Source organism: Pecten maximus, chromosome 17 (assembly GCF_902652985.1).
Source record: "Pecten maximus chromosome 17, xPecMax1.1, whole genome shotgun sequence".
Lineage (NCBI taxonomy): Eukaryota > Metazoa > Mollusca > Bivalvia > Pectinida > Pectinidae > Pecten > Pecten maximus.
Genome location: NC_047031.1, coordinates 1,460,470 through 1,474,694, shown reverse-complemented (window position 1 = coordinate 1,474,694; position 14,225 = coordinate 1,460,470). Strand labels below are relative to the sequence as shown.

The 14,225-nt window shown below is 37.0% G+C and overlaps 1 long non-coding RNA gene across 1 annotated transcript; it reads left to right on the top strand.

The window, feature by feature from the left end:
- Positions 1 to 643: 643 nt before the first annotated feature.
- On the top strand, positions 644 to 13,491 carry LOC117314989. Its single transcript, XR_004529655.1, has 3 exons — positions 644 to 1,268; positions 2,613 to 2,676; positions 12,099 to 13,491. It is a non-coding gene; the product is annotated as an uncharacterized LOC117314989 (long non-coding RNA).
- Positions 13,492 to 14,225: the final 734 nt, after the last annotated feature.

Genomic DNA, 14,225 nt, shown 5'->3' with positions numbered 1-14,225 from the left:
ATGTGGAACTCTTTCGAAAATAAGGCGGATATAGTATATAACCCTAAACTGGTTGATTAGCAAATACTATTGCAGTTGTAGTAGTGAATGTCATACGGATGTAATTTCATCACGTGCGAGAATCACGTGCAGTGTCATCATATACATGTACATGGCGATGCTTGATATATAGGTCGTCCGCTCATCAGAACGAGTGGATCGTGTCCCTGGTAATAAGCCTGTAATACATACACTGCTGGGAACACGAGGCCCACGACCGGACTGGGAACTACAAAACAAGATCTGCATGAAAAATCATTCTCTTTTGTGTTTGTGACAATGTCACTGTTTTAAGCCTTTCCATCTGATTAAATTCTGTAATAAAAAGTCTCGTCGCTTTTGTCAGGAGACGACGCGTGGTGATATATTATTTATCACAGGTTCGATACCATCTCTTCACGGATCAGACTGATGACTGTGAAGAATGCGACAATGAACCCTTAGCTTATGATACAGGACGCCAATAATTAATTCATGATTTCGGGGAGAATCATTGATATCGATGACCTGTGTCACGTGGTTTTGTAAAACCGTGCCGACAGCCAATTCAGCATTATCTCGTCATAAGGTTGACGTGTATACTACCGATACACCCGCTGTATGAAGGTGAATTGTTGTTATTATCATTCCGGTGGTAATTTCGGGGAGTCTAGGAACCACATCAGCAGACAGCTTGTGATGATGTAGTATGCTGTGGAGTTCGACTGTAACATACCTCATGCACGACTGTTACTAAGGCCAACAGTCACACGAGAATTGATCAATGTTGTAGCGGCGCTTGACTGTTTCACTTCTCTTGTGTCACTACACAATTGTGACGTTTAAATGTCTGAATATAGTAAATCTTGTGTTAAATATAGAAACTTTAAAACACCACTGTGAGTGGAATCGTTCTACGACACGTATATATCTATACGCACGTTGAGGATTTAGAAGTGGCGAGCTTTAAATTTGTTTGGAAAGTATCGGCGCGGTGATTTCACAGTCTAAATTACAAAGTAGCAGGAGCGATGGAGTTCGTCTCGTGTAGAAATTTGTCGCTGAATCTAGTCATCAACTGAAGTCATCTGTCAGACCGCCACAGCTACAGAGAATAGTTGATTTCTGGGAACTTGGAGCGGAGTTCGGTTACAATATCACGGTGACGACCATGAACGCCTTATGAATCGCGGATTGAAGAGGATATATTTCCGGTTTTAGTGGAACCCCCAGAATCCGGAAAAGCTGAGGTTTATAACTATTTTCTTTTTTCTTTTTGTTATTGAAATAATTTGAAACAATTGTAGGTGAGAAACAAAGGAGAAAATCTTTCGCGATTCTATCGAAGAAATTGTTGTTTTTTTTTTCTATATTTTTGCTGTAGAACCTGTTTCAAGAAGAACCCGTTTATCTGGATATCTTTGATAATATTTATTTTGGATCGGTTTGTTCTAACACGGGGTTTAGCAAATACATTGCACCGGCTGAAACTTGAATTATCAGAACTTAACGTCAACTGCAGTGTGGAGTGAATCTGTGTAATCCGGATAAACCAAAGGACAAAACCTGTGGAAACCGGATAAAATCATATCATAGACATAATCTTTGAAATCCGGACAAAATTAAGGACAAAACGTGAAATTCGGATAAAATCATGAACATAACCTGTTGAATCCGGATAAAATCATGGATATAACCTGTTGAATCCGGATAATTTCATGGACACAACCTGTTTAATCCGGATAATTTCATGGATGATACCTGTTGAATTTGGATATTATTCAAGGAATATCCTACCTGTTTATTCCGTATGTAATGCAGGTGGTATTTAATTATTTCTGTAAAATATATCGCATTATGTAAGCACTGACTCAAATTTCGTATAAATACTCATAAACTAGCACATGTATAGCATATGTTTACACTGTATAGTAATGTTTCCGTGATAATAAGAGGAATTTGTAATCCTTTTAAACGAAATTTAATTCAGTTTCGCGTTAAAACAATGTGTCGATAAATACATTTGAAGAAAATTATGGCTTTTTTTTTTTTATTTATCGGAGAAGTAAGATTTTTTTCCCTCTGAGTAAATTAAACGAACACTGTAGGTTAGAAGAAGGCACCTTTATCAGGTTTAAAGAATTTGGAAAATTTCATAATTTTAAAATAAATACGCCTGTTTGTCAATTTTCACTGAATGATTTATAAAACTGATAACATTATCTCAATGAATTGTATTTATTTTTATTTGGACGTAAACCAATTCATTTTAAGTTTTATCTGAAATATTTAGTATGAGACAGATATAAAAAATGTATATTAAAGTTTATTAAAATTTCGGTTAAAGGAAAATTCCTGATAATATCACGAGACATTACGATACAGTGTATATAGATATGATCCACATAGAGGTCCTTGATGGTAGAAAGTCCAGCTTAACCAAACTTGTAAATATGGTTTTAAGGTCATATTCATGTATTTGGATTTTGATTTCTGCTCAATGAACTCACTAGAACTGTCAGCTAGCCGAACCCGCTCGAAAGTGACACTAATAATTTTCGATTGATTATGGGACGTTTTTTTCATTATTTTAGGAATGAAATCTGAAGTTCGGTCTGAGCTGGAGCATACCTCGATGTCAGTCGTCAATCCGCACAGGTAACAAACGTTTCTACTTTACAATTTCTATTTCTTTGTCGATTCATTTTTTTTTTAAATCTAAAAATCTCCATCTGATCCTGTTAAGTGAGAGAAAAAAGCGAGTTATCCAAAAGATCGATTCTTGTTAAAATTCGGTAAAATTGACACCCATCACTCAGTATTACGTCTCAAGAGTGTGTGTTCACACACAGGGTGTCATCTATACATACTTTTAATCCAGCACCTCGGTCCCTGTAACGAATTATCAGGTCCCTGTGATACACACTAGGGAAGGTCCACATACAGGTAGACTGTAACAAATTCTCAGGTCCCTGTGATACAAACTCGGGGAGGTCTAAATACAGGTAGACTAACAAATTCTCAGGTCCCTGTGATACACACTAGGGAAGGTCCAAATACATGTAGACTAACAAATCATCAAGTCCCTGTGATACACACTAGGGAAGGTCCAAATACAAGTAGACTGTAATATATTCCCAAGTCCCTGTGAGCCTGGTTGGTACGAATTCAGTTTCATTATTATTACTGAAATGTGAATCTACGTTTATTGAATTATGAACTCAGAATTGAAAAATAATACGGTTCATGAGAGATAGCTCAATTTCAATTAGCGACATTGAAAAAAATTAATAATTAATATGATCGGGAGAAAACGCGCTTGAAAAATATTCAGACTGATAATATCATATAATAAAAACTACAATAATCTATGTATACCCAGCCCGTACAGTTTACATACATTGACAGTTTTACGGAGTCTTACGGCTTCTTATCGATCATCCTTAAGATTCTGGCAAGTTGGAAGTAAATATGAGATTATTATTAAAAAAATTAAAAAAAATGTTGTCTCGATTTTTCTTCTGTCAGGGATTTTTTTTTTTTTTTTTGCAAAATTTTGGAGAATTTGAGAGACATTCCCTGAACCATCCTCCCGAAACATCCTCCCGAAACATCTGTATGGTACATTGATCGATCAGTATCTGTCACTAAGGTACACGTTACGGTTGACTGCTCCGCGAAGTAGATACACGGGAGGTGTATTAAATATAGGTTATCGACGGAACATGATATATGTAGGTAGGGGACACAAGGGTATTCACATATACAGGGTGATCTGTATGGGAGGTCAGGGGGCGTCTGAGAGAAGGACGATACAGGGTGACCTGTATGGGAGGTCAGGGGGCGTCTGAGAGAAGGACGATACAGGGTGACCTGTATGGGAGGTCAGGGGGCGTCTGAGAGAAGGACGATACAGGGTGACCTGTATGGGAGCTCAGGGGGCGTCTGAGAGAAGGACGATACAGGGTGACCTGTATGGGAGCTCAGGGGGCGTCTGAGAGAAGGACGATACAGGGTGACCTGTATGGGAGGTCAGGGGGCGTCTGAGAGAAGGACGATACAGGGTGACCTGTATGGGAGGTCAGGGGGCGTCTGAGAGAAGGACGATACAGGGTGACCTGTATGGGAGGTCAGGGGGCGTCTGAGAGAAGGACGATACAGGGTGACCTGTATGGGAGCTCAGGGGGCGTCTGAGAGAAGGACGATACAGGGTGACCTGTATGGGAGCTCAGGGGGCGTCTGAGAGAAGGACTATACAGGGTGATCTGTATGGGAGGTCAGGGGGCGTCTGAGAGAAGGACGATCGTGAAACTCTGTGTGGTATTGTATGCAACCAGAAACAGTGAATCACAACTGACAATATTCACAGATTTTCCGAAACAGTGTTTAAGTATTCAATTTTAATTGAGTTTTATTTCAATTAATTATTCAAAAAATTTATTTCGAGAATATCCTTTGATATTTGTGCAACTCTGAGTAGTATTATTATATACATCCAGAAACAGTGACTGGCATCTGACAACATTCACCGATTTTTTTAAAATTTTTATTGTTTGCTCAGTCACACATATGTGTGTTACAAGAGGTCGACGAAAAAGAGTTTGAGGTATTCAATTTTAATTGAGTTGTATTTCAATTAATCATTTTAAAAGATTATTTCGGGAATGTACCTTAATATCAAAAAGGTTCCGCTTTGTGATTTTTGAATTTGAAATAGTGTTATAAATCAAGAGGCGAGATAACTCTTACGGTATAGAGCAACATAAACCCTTAAGTAAAACGAAATTTTATAGTATAGGCCAATAAAAACCCAAAGAAAGAGATTATACAGGATATGACAGCTTACTGTGTAAGGGGAAATGCACCATATCGTACAGTATAGGGCAGCATACACCCTTAAGTAAAACAAGTTCTGTTAGTACATGTCAACATACACCCTTGAGTAAAACAAGTTCTTTTAGTACATGTCAACATACACCCTTGAGTAAAACAAGTTCTTTTAGTACATGCCAACATACCCCCTTAAGTAAAACAAGTTCTTTTAGTACATGCCAACATACCCCCTTAAGTAAAACAAGTTCTTTTAGTACATGTCAACATACCCCCTTAGTAAAACAAGTTCTTTTAGTACATGTCAACATACCCCCTTAAGTAAAACAAGTTCTTTTAGTACATGCCAACATACCCCTTAGTAGAATAAGTTATTTTAGTACATGCCAACATACCCCCTTAAGTAAAACAAGTTATTTTAGTACATGTCAACATACCCCCTTAAGTAAAACAAGTTCTTTTAGTACATGTCAACATACACCCTTGAGTAAAACAAGTTCTTTTAGTACATGTCAACATACACCCTTGAGTAAAACAAGTTCTTTTAGTACATGCCAACATACCCCTTAGTAGAATAAGTTCTTTTAGTACATGCCAACATACCCCCTTAAGTAAAACAAGTTATTTTAGTACATGTCAACATACCCCCTTAAGTAAAACAAGTTCTTTTAGTACATGTCAACATACACCCTTGAGTAAAACAAGTTATTTTAGTACATGCCAACATACCGCCTTAAGTAGAATAAGTTATTTTAGTACATGCCAACATACACCCTTAAGTAAAACAAGTTATTTTAGTACAGACCAACATACACCCTTAAGTAAAACAAGATCGTACAGTATAGGGCAACAAACCCCCTTAAGTAAAACAAGATCGTACAGTATAGGGCAACATACCCCCTTAAGTAAACAAGTTCTTTTAGTACATGCCAACATACACCCTTAAGTAAAACAAGTTCTTTTAGTACATGCCAACATACCCCCTTAAGTAAAACAAGTTCTTTTAGTACATGCCAACATACACCCTTAAGTAAAACAAGTTCTTTTAGTACATGCCAACATACACCCTTAAATAAAACAAGTTCTTTTAGTACAGACCAACATACACCCTTAAGTAAAACAAGATCGTACAGTATAGGGCAACATACCCCCTTAAGTAAAACAAGTTCTTTTAGTACATGCCAACATACCCCCTTAAGTAGAATAAGTTCTTTTAGTACAGACCAACATACACCCTTAAGTAAAACAAGATCGTACAGTATAGGGCAACATACCCCCTTAAGTAAAACAAGTTATTTTAGTACATGCCAACATACCCCTTAGTAGAATAAGTTCTTTTAGTACATGCCAACATACCCCCTTAAGTAAAACAAGTTATTTTAGTACAGACCAACATACACCCTTAAGTAAAACAAGATCGTATAGTATAGGGCAACATACCCCCTTAAGTAAAACAAGTTCTTTTAGTACATGCCAACATACCCCTTAGTAGAATAAGTTCTTTTAGTACATGCCAACATACCCCCTTAAGTAAAACAAGTTATTTTAGTACAGACCAACATACACCCTTAAGTAAAACAAGATCGTACAGTATAGGGCAACATACCCCCTTAAGTAAAACAAGTTCTTTTAGTACATGCCAACATACCCCTTAGTAGAATAAGTTCTTTTAGTACATGCCAACATACCCCCTTAAGTAAAACAAGTTCTTTTAGTACATGCCAACATACCCCCTTAAGTAATACAAGTTCTTTTAGTACATGCCAACATACCCCCTTAAGTAAAACAAGTTATTTTAGTACAGACCAACATACCCCTTTAAGTAAAACAAGTTCTTCAAGTACAGGTCAATTAACATACCCCCTTAAATAAAACAAGTTCTGTTAGTATAAGGGCAACATACCCCCTTAAGTAAAACAAGTTCTTTTAGTACAGACCAACATACCCCCTTAAGTAAAACAAGATCGTACAGTATAAGGGCAACATGCACCCTTAAGTAAAAAAAAGTTCTTTTAGTGCGACCAACATACCCAATTGAGTAAAACAAGTTCTTTTAGTACATGCCAACATACCCCTTTAAGTAAAACAAGTTATTTTAGTACAGACCAACATACAACCTTAAGTAGAACAAATATTCTTTTGCGTAACAAATTGGGATATTCTGAGAAGATCCATTATTTGTCGTTTAACCAGCTTTCATCATGGAATATACGGCACGCCAATTATCTGCAGTCGGAAATTGCGTTTTACAATCGTCGAGGGAAAATGAGAACAAGGCGCGCATACACACTGTACCAGATTGAGTTAGACTTCGTACGATTTACGTACAGCGAGAAACACCTAAATTAGGACCAAAATTGTTCCCGAGGGACAATTTAGGATTCAGCAGCGTTCGTTTATTAATACGTAGCCATACCAGTCGTGTCTAGACGTTAAAGGGTCACGACAGCGAAACATCAACGGTATAATCTGTATCTATTTGTGACTTCTGTGTTCACAGGGGCTTGAAATTTAGTATGCCTTGGTAGTTTGACATGTCCAAGTGCCTGTGTTAAGGGTATTTTAGACGTTTAGGAGATTAGATTATGACACCAATCTCGCTTCTTTATATAATTAAGAGAGGGATGTCATGTTTATTGAATGTTGATAGAGCTATTATGGAGAGGACTTGAAAAGACTTGCCTGTTGTCCAATCCATATGTTTTCTAAGATTATAATTTATTGAAATTAAATTAAATACAGCTGTTTAAACATCTAAATGCGCCATACAGACTAGAAAAGATCCAAAAACATCTCGACTGTCACAGATACTCAGGCCCCTGTGCCTGTGTTCATAGAGTTTTTTTTATCTCGATACTTCAACTGCTTCCGTTTCCGGCCCGAAATGACTAGCTACATAGTGAAAATAACCTTCTGATTTCGTGTGTTTGTTATCATGACTTCCGGTGTAACATTTTCAGCCAAGGGTGCGAATATGTTGTTTACCTTTTAAAGACAACCGGTTTGAAAATCTTTGTTTTTGGCAGTCTCCTGTGACAAAGGTTACATATATATTTATTTTATAACATCAATATCACCGTAACATCAATATCACCGAAACTTTAATTTCTTAGTTTCGTATTTAACTACTTCCGGTGTATTATTGCAACATGTCATTCTCTTACAATAAGCACAGGTACACTTCCGGTATAGTCTATAGATTGTAGGTATCACACAACTAATTCAGCCAATCAGCTGGTGTTTCACCTGAACCAAGTCCCCGAAGAAAATGTGTTTCTTGGGTTTGTAGCTATTTCCTGAGTAAATAACACACGCAATGAGTACTTTCTTTATACGAGAATAAAGTAGGGTCTTGTTATTTTAAAAATCAAAAATATACACTCCTGGTATATATAGAAAGACGTAGGATTCCAGGTGTAAAAAGGTGGGGGTTCCCCTGTGCACTGTAAATATCAGGGTTACTGTCTTCCAAGTACAGGTGTGCTCTTATATGCTATTAAACCTATCCAATATTATCGTTTTTCTGGTAGGGAAATCTTGAAACTATATTTTGATATATATTTAACAACATTTAAACTTCAAATGAGCGATTGAGGCGATGGAGTCATTGGTGAAATAATTAGTTGTGTGAGACCTTGTAATGAACTACGATTCGGCTAAAGAATTTAGGAAATCTCTTCAAAAGTCGTAAGAACAACATAGTTATTGATGAATTCCGTGTGATAGGACGATAGGCAAACAGTGTCGTGTATAAAATACTACCTCGTTGTGATTTATGTATCTTCATTTCCGGTCCCTGTATTATGATACTGTGTTTGTTGTTATAGTTGATGATACTTTCCGGTAACGTATCTCTTTACTTCCGGTAACGTATCTCTTTACTTCCGGCAACGTATCTCTTTACTTCCGGTGACGTATCTCTTTACTTCCGGTGACGTATCACTTTACTTCCAGTGACGTACGTATTTAATTTCCACTCTGTAGAGACATTTATGTATAACTCGGAAAATCAATAACTTTGTCAGGGATATGCACGTGATTAAACGTCCTTTATTTTCTTAACCGAATTCATTTCACAACCTGGAGAGACGCACCCATCATCTGATATCATCGCTAGAACACAAACGTTAGCATGGTTCGGGGAAGATACACGACATTTGCCGACATCAATAAAATAAAAAAGATAAATGACCCGCGGGGGAAATCAATCTGTGGTACCGGACCAATTTCCATGGAGAAAATATGATAGTGTCTCGTTTTTGTGTCGTGTGATGCCGTTAACCCCCGATTTGAATGTCAACCAAAAATATGTACCTTTTTTTAATTCCTTACAGTACCAAGGTTTCTAAGGTTACCACATGAAGTAGAAAACCTTTAATTAAAATAGGAGTACGTCTACGGTTACACGACGGCTTAATTAAGTTGAAAAGTGAGTCAGATTTTAATAAAAGGATTATTACGTTTTCGCGTGTATTGCGGACAAATGCCTTTTATTGATTTGTAATATCATCCGTGACGTCATTAATTGTACTCCTGACGTTATGAACTTTCTCTGTTATTTTATAAAATATGACTTAAAACAGAATCTAGTAATCGAAGTTAAAACGATCCAATGTAACCTTAGTATAACCTCTTGACCCATGTTGACTTTTGAAAGTGTTTTGGCCATTTTCAAGGATGGGCTTATAAAGTCAAGATTCCTTGTCCGTATAAATTAAGTAAGAGCTATTAAAAAATAATAATTTAAAAAATAATAATAAAAAATGCATAAAAAGATAAAATAAAATATAAAAACCAACCTACCTACATTTTAGTGGAAATACGTGTGTTGTTTATATAATAGGTCTGCAATTATTTCACTTTTCCATGCCCGTTGACCTCATGACCTTGTGACCTCCTACATCTCGTTGACCTTTCTTGAACTTATTGACCTTTATGAATTTTTCTTCTGTCAGTTAAAAATAACAAATATGACTTTCCTATCAACTCTTGACTAGCTTGACATCCATTCACATTTATGACCTCTCATGACCTTTTATGACTTCCATGACCCCTGACCTTACACCCCTGTAACCTTTGCATGCTCTATTGAGATGAAACACTTGAACGATGGAAATAACGTAAACTTGTTTTATGAATCTAATTAAGTTTGTCAGCTGATAGTATTTCTTAGAATATAATACACCGGGGAATGTTCAAATCTCGTGTTTTATTACGAACCCGAGTTCGTTGACATTTTAAATAATTTTATATTCAAATATCCTGCACTTAAAAATACTTCAACGGCGTAGGAAGTTTTGCGAGCAGAAAATGACGTCATGGAAAAAGACAGACGGAACCATCATTTGTTGAAGATTTACAGACCTAGCACGTATAGAATCCTTGATAATAGACGGGTTTGGGAGAAAAAAAATCACGAAATCGTTAAACAAATCTCTACTTGGTGTAAATGTCTTTAACACAGAGATATAGGTACTGGTCGATAAACGTTCGACGGTGAACGGTTTGTCTTTTCTAGGATTCTAGCCGTTCCGTCGATAACTGTCGTTAGTCGGTGAATAGATGTTTTATACGTGAGTAATGCTACCACTTAAGGGTCATCTATATAGCAGAATAGTGTTGAATTTCAAACACGAATAAATACCTAAAGATTTGCACAAAAAATGTGATGTAATATACCAAAATGTTTGTTTGGACATGTAGCTTCTTACAATCACCAATAATATGCTATAGATGCTACCAGTTTCTTCTATAGAGTAACTTTGTGGTAAGATGTAGCATGGAATAATTCTAAGTCACGCAAATGATCAAACCTGAAAAATAGCCATGCTGTTATGTTCACAAGTGTCTATAGCACAGGGTAGGAGCATTTGTTTGACCGGATTTTACTGTATGTACGTATAAACACTTATTTTGTTTTGACCTTGAAATGCAAATGGCGGCTGAGAATAGTATTACACAAATATGGCTTAGAGGAGGCATTTCAGTTAATAACAATACTCCTATATCGTACTTTTAAGACATCTTATCATAGTAACATGAACATTTTGAAGTCAATTTGTTAAACTGGTGAGTTTGGAGCCTTTTTCAGAAATAGGCTTATTTTACCCCAAACTCAACGGTTGAACATTTTTTCATAAAAGCAGTCTTCTTGCCACTTCAAGAATACTTTATATTGTCTAATAAGAGCATTTTTGATGTTTTAAATACCTTGCCTTCTAATATGCCATATTTGTGTGATAGCATTCACGACCGCCATTTGCAATTCAAGGTCAAAATAAAAACAGCGTTTATACATATAATAACGTCAAGGCTGGTCAAACCAATGCTCCTATTTTGTGCTTGAGACACTTGTGAGCAACACGACATGGCAAGTTTGTGTAATATATGGGATACAAATGAGTTAATTATGTCCCCCTGAAACATGCATTTTTCTTACGTTTTGTTGAAATTTACAAACAGCTTAACGAATTACATGTCAACAACAAGTCCCACGGTTTGCCACGATACATACTAAAAGTTCATCATGTTACTTTCTGTGATATTGCACCATAATAGGGATTTATAGGCCTGTAAAATATCAATGTTTTGACTGGATTTGCTGTTTAGATGCCCCAGCATTTTAGATATGAGGTACACTAATAGTGGAATATATATTATCAAATATTGTCAACGCCCGTATGTGCTTCGCACTCGTGAAAATATCGATATTTTGTCATACTCGTGAAATATATGTTATATTAAACGGGAAACCATTAGTATCCTCTATTTATCACATGACTCAGAAAACTTACATTTTGACATGATGTAGCGTCACCACTTATGACGTCATGCTATTGTCAAGAGTATGATGTCACAATTTATTACAGACGATGGAAGACACTCATTACACTAGTGACAATACCGGGGCGAATAAACCTTAATTAATTCATACGTATCTATTGTCAATAGTGAGACAGGAATGGAATGATCTAGTAGTTCATATCAAGCTAAGAAAATTGACGAAATGTCATAATTATATAATACACAGACTAACATGCGTTTTCACCTCGTATGAAAATGAAATTTTACCTCGCTAGAGGGTCCTAAAAATGTAGAATTCTTAAGACCCGTTCTCATACGATAAAGTAACGCATACAATATCTTCATTTGTTTACAAATATGAACTGTTTAGTTGAAATTTTGCGATTTTTTCTGTGGTCGTAATTTAAAGTATTAACTTCGCTGTGTTCTTTTTTTTTTTTTTACAGAGAATACGAGTTGGAAGAGTTTACCATTTCCACACAATAGACAGTTTGGACCATGGTAGTCTCGGTGAAGGTTTCGGTCGGAAATGGAAGTCCGGGTCCGAACCCGTTTACTATAATCTTCACACTGGTTTTTCTCGCGTTCCTAGCGATTGTAATTTTCGCAATGACTATGGAAGTTCTCCGCTTGAAAAGGATTGCTGACAGCCTCACCACACTTAATGAAACAACGACTGATATTAGTTACTCCATGGACAACACGTGATGCCTACAAATCGTCTGTGATTGGTTAGAAATTCGTACACGTCACTTCCGTGTATGACATCATTTCCTGTTTTGCGTGCCATTTTACCGTAACAGGAATGCCGAATTGCCTGATTGACATTGAGCGCGATCTAGCGGTGAGAAATGCTCCTAAGGCTGATAATTCAGTCTAGTTTAACGGGAAGTACAAAAACCTACCGCTATGACGAGTACTAACACGAACAGAATGAACATTAGGCGGCGGAATCAAGGATCAACGAGTTTATTACCTCGACCACGAGAAAAGATTTTGTTTCCTAAATTTCTGTTTTACGTTAAGTTATTTGTTTTACATTTTTTAATTGCTGAATATAATATATTGTTTCGTATAAGTATGCCTACAATTTTTTTTTTTTTTTTTTGTATTTTAAAATTTCCATCCTAACTTTGATGTTATGCAGTGAACGGAATAGCGTATAGTTCCAATTGCGGTGGACGCTATTCCTTGATTTCAATTGTGACGTCATTTTTAGGAGATAGTTTCTCTTGTTGTTTTTGTTTGATATTGCCGGGGTAGAAAGTTGAGAACACAAAACAGAAAAGCGGCGAAGTCGTCTTTAAAATGTTTTCGTGATCAACTCACCTCATTAACTGACGACTTTTATCACTACTTCGTTTTATGCAAAAAGTTTGTATATTTATTACCGTGATTAATACAATCCGTCGATGCTTGCTATCTGTTAATGACTTTTTTAATTGTCCAATTTGCATGTTTCAGCGAACAACAAACAGCCCGTTTGCTGTTTATTGATTTCACGTTCCTCGGCGAAACAAAGCGAGAAATGGCTAGTCGATTTTCATCAATATTGTTTATCTTTGCCAAGTCTTTAACCTTTTACAAAAATATTAGTCGGTAAATATAGTCGAGTTTAAATAAAAATTTTCCCGAGTGAATCTCCTTGTAGATTCTTAATATTTGGAATTATATATTACGTCATCTAAGATGACGTCGGAGACATCATGTTGGCCTAAAACAAGTTGATGCAGACAGTGGTAAAGTTTTATATTCGATATAACTAAGAAATAATCTATTTTCTTCTTTCATAGGAAGTCGGGGGATACTTGTTAATACGCCAGGTGGTTCCTGTGGTTTCTACCTAGTGGTTCCTACCTAGTGGTTCCTGTGGTTCCTACCTAGTGGTTTCTACCTAGTGGTTCATACCTAGTGGTTCCTGTGGTTCCTACCTAGTGGTTCCTACCTAGTGATTCATACCTAGTGGTTCCTGTGGTTCCTACCTAGTGGTTCCTACCTACTGGTTCCTACCTAGTGGTTCCTACCTAGTGGTTCCTACCTAGTGGTTCCTACCTAGTGGTTCCTGTGGTTCCTACCTAGTGGTTCCTATCTAGTGGTTCCTACCTAGTGATTCATACCTAGTGGTTCCTGTGGTTCCTACCTAGTGGTTCCTACCTAGTGGTTCCTACCTAGTGGTTCCTACCTAGTGGTTCCCACTAGTAGTTCCTACTAGTGGTTCTACCTAGTGATGCTGGTTCCTGTGGTTATACTAGTGGTCCTTGTGGTTCTACATCGTTGGTTCCTCATAACTAGTTGACGTTCTACATGTGTTTACCTACCTAGTGGGTACCTACCTAGTGATTCCTACCTAGTGGTTCCTACCTAGTGGTTCCTACCTAGTGGTTCCTGTGGTTCCTACCTAGTGGTTCCTACCTAGTGGTACCTACCTAGTGATTCCTACCTAGTGATTCCTGTGGTTCCTGTGGTTCCTACCTAGTGGTTCCTGTGGTTCCTACCTAGTGGTTCCTACCTAGTGGTTCCTACCTAGTGGTTCCTGTGGGTGCCTACCTAGTGGTTCCTACCTAGTGGTACCG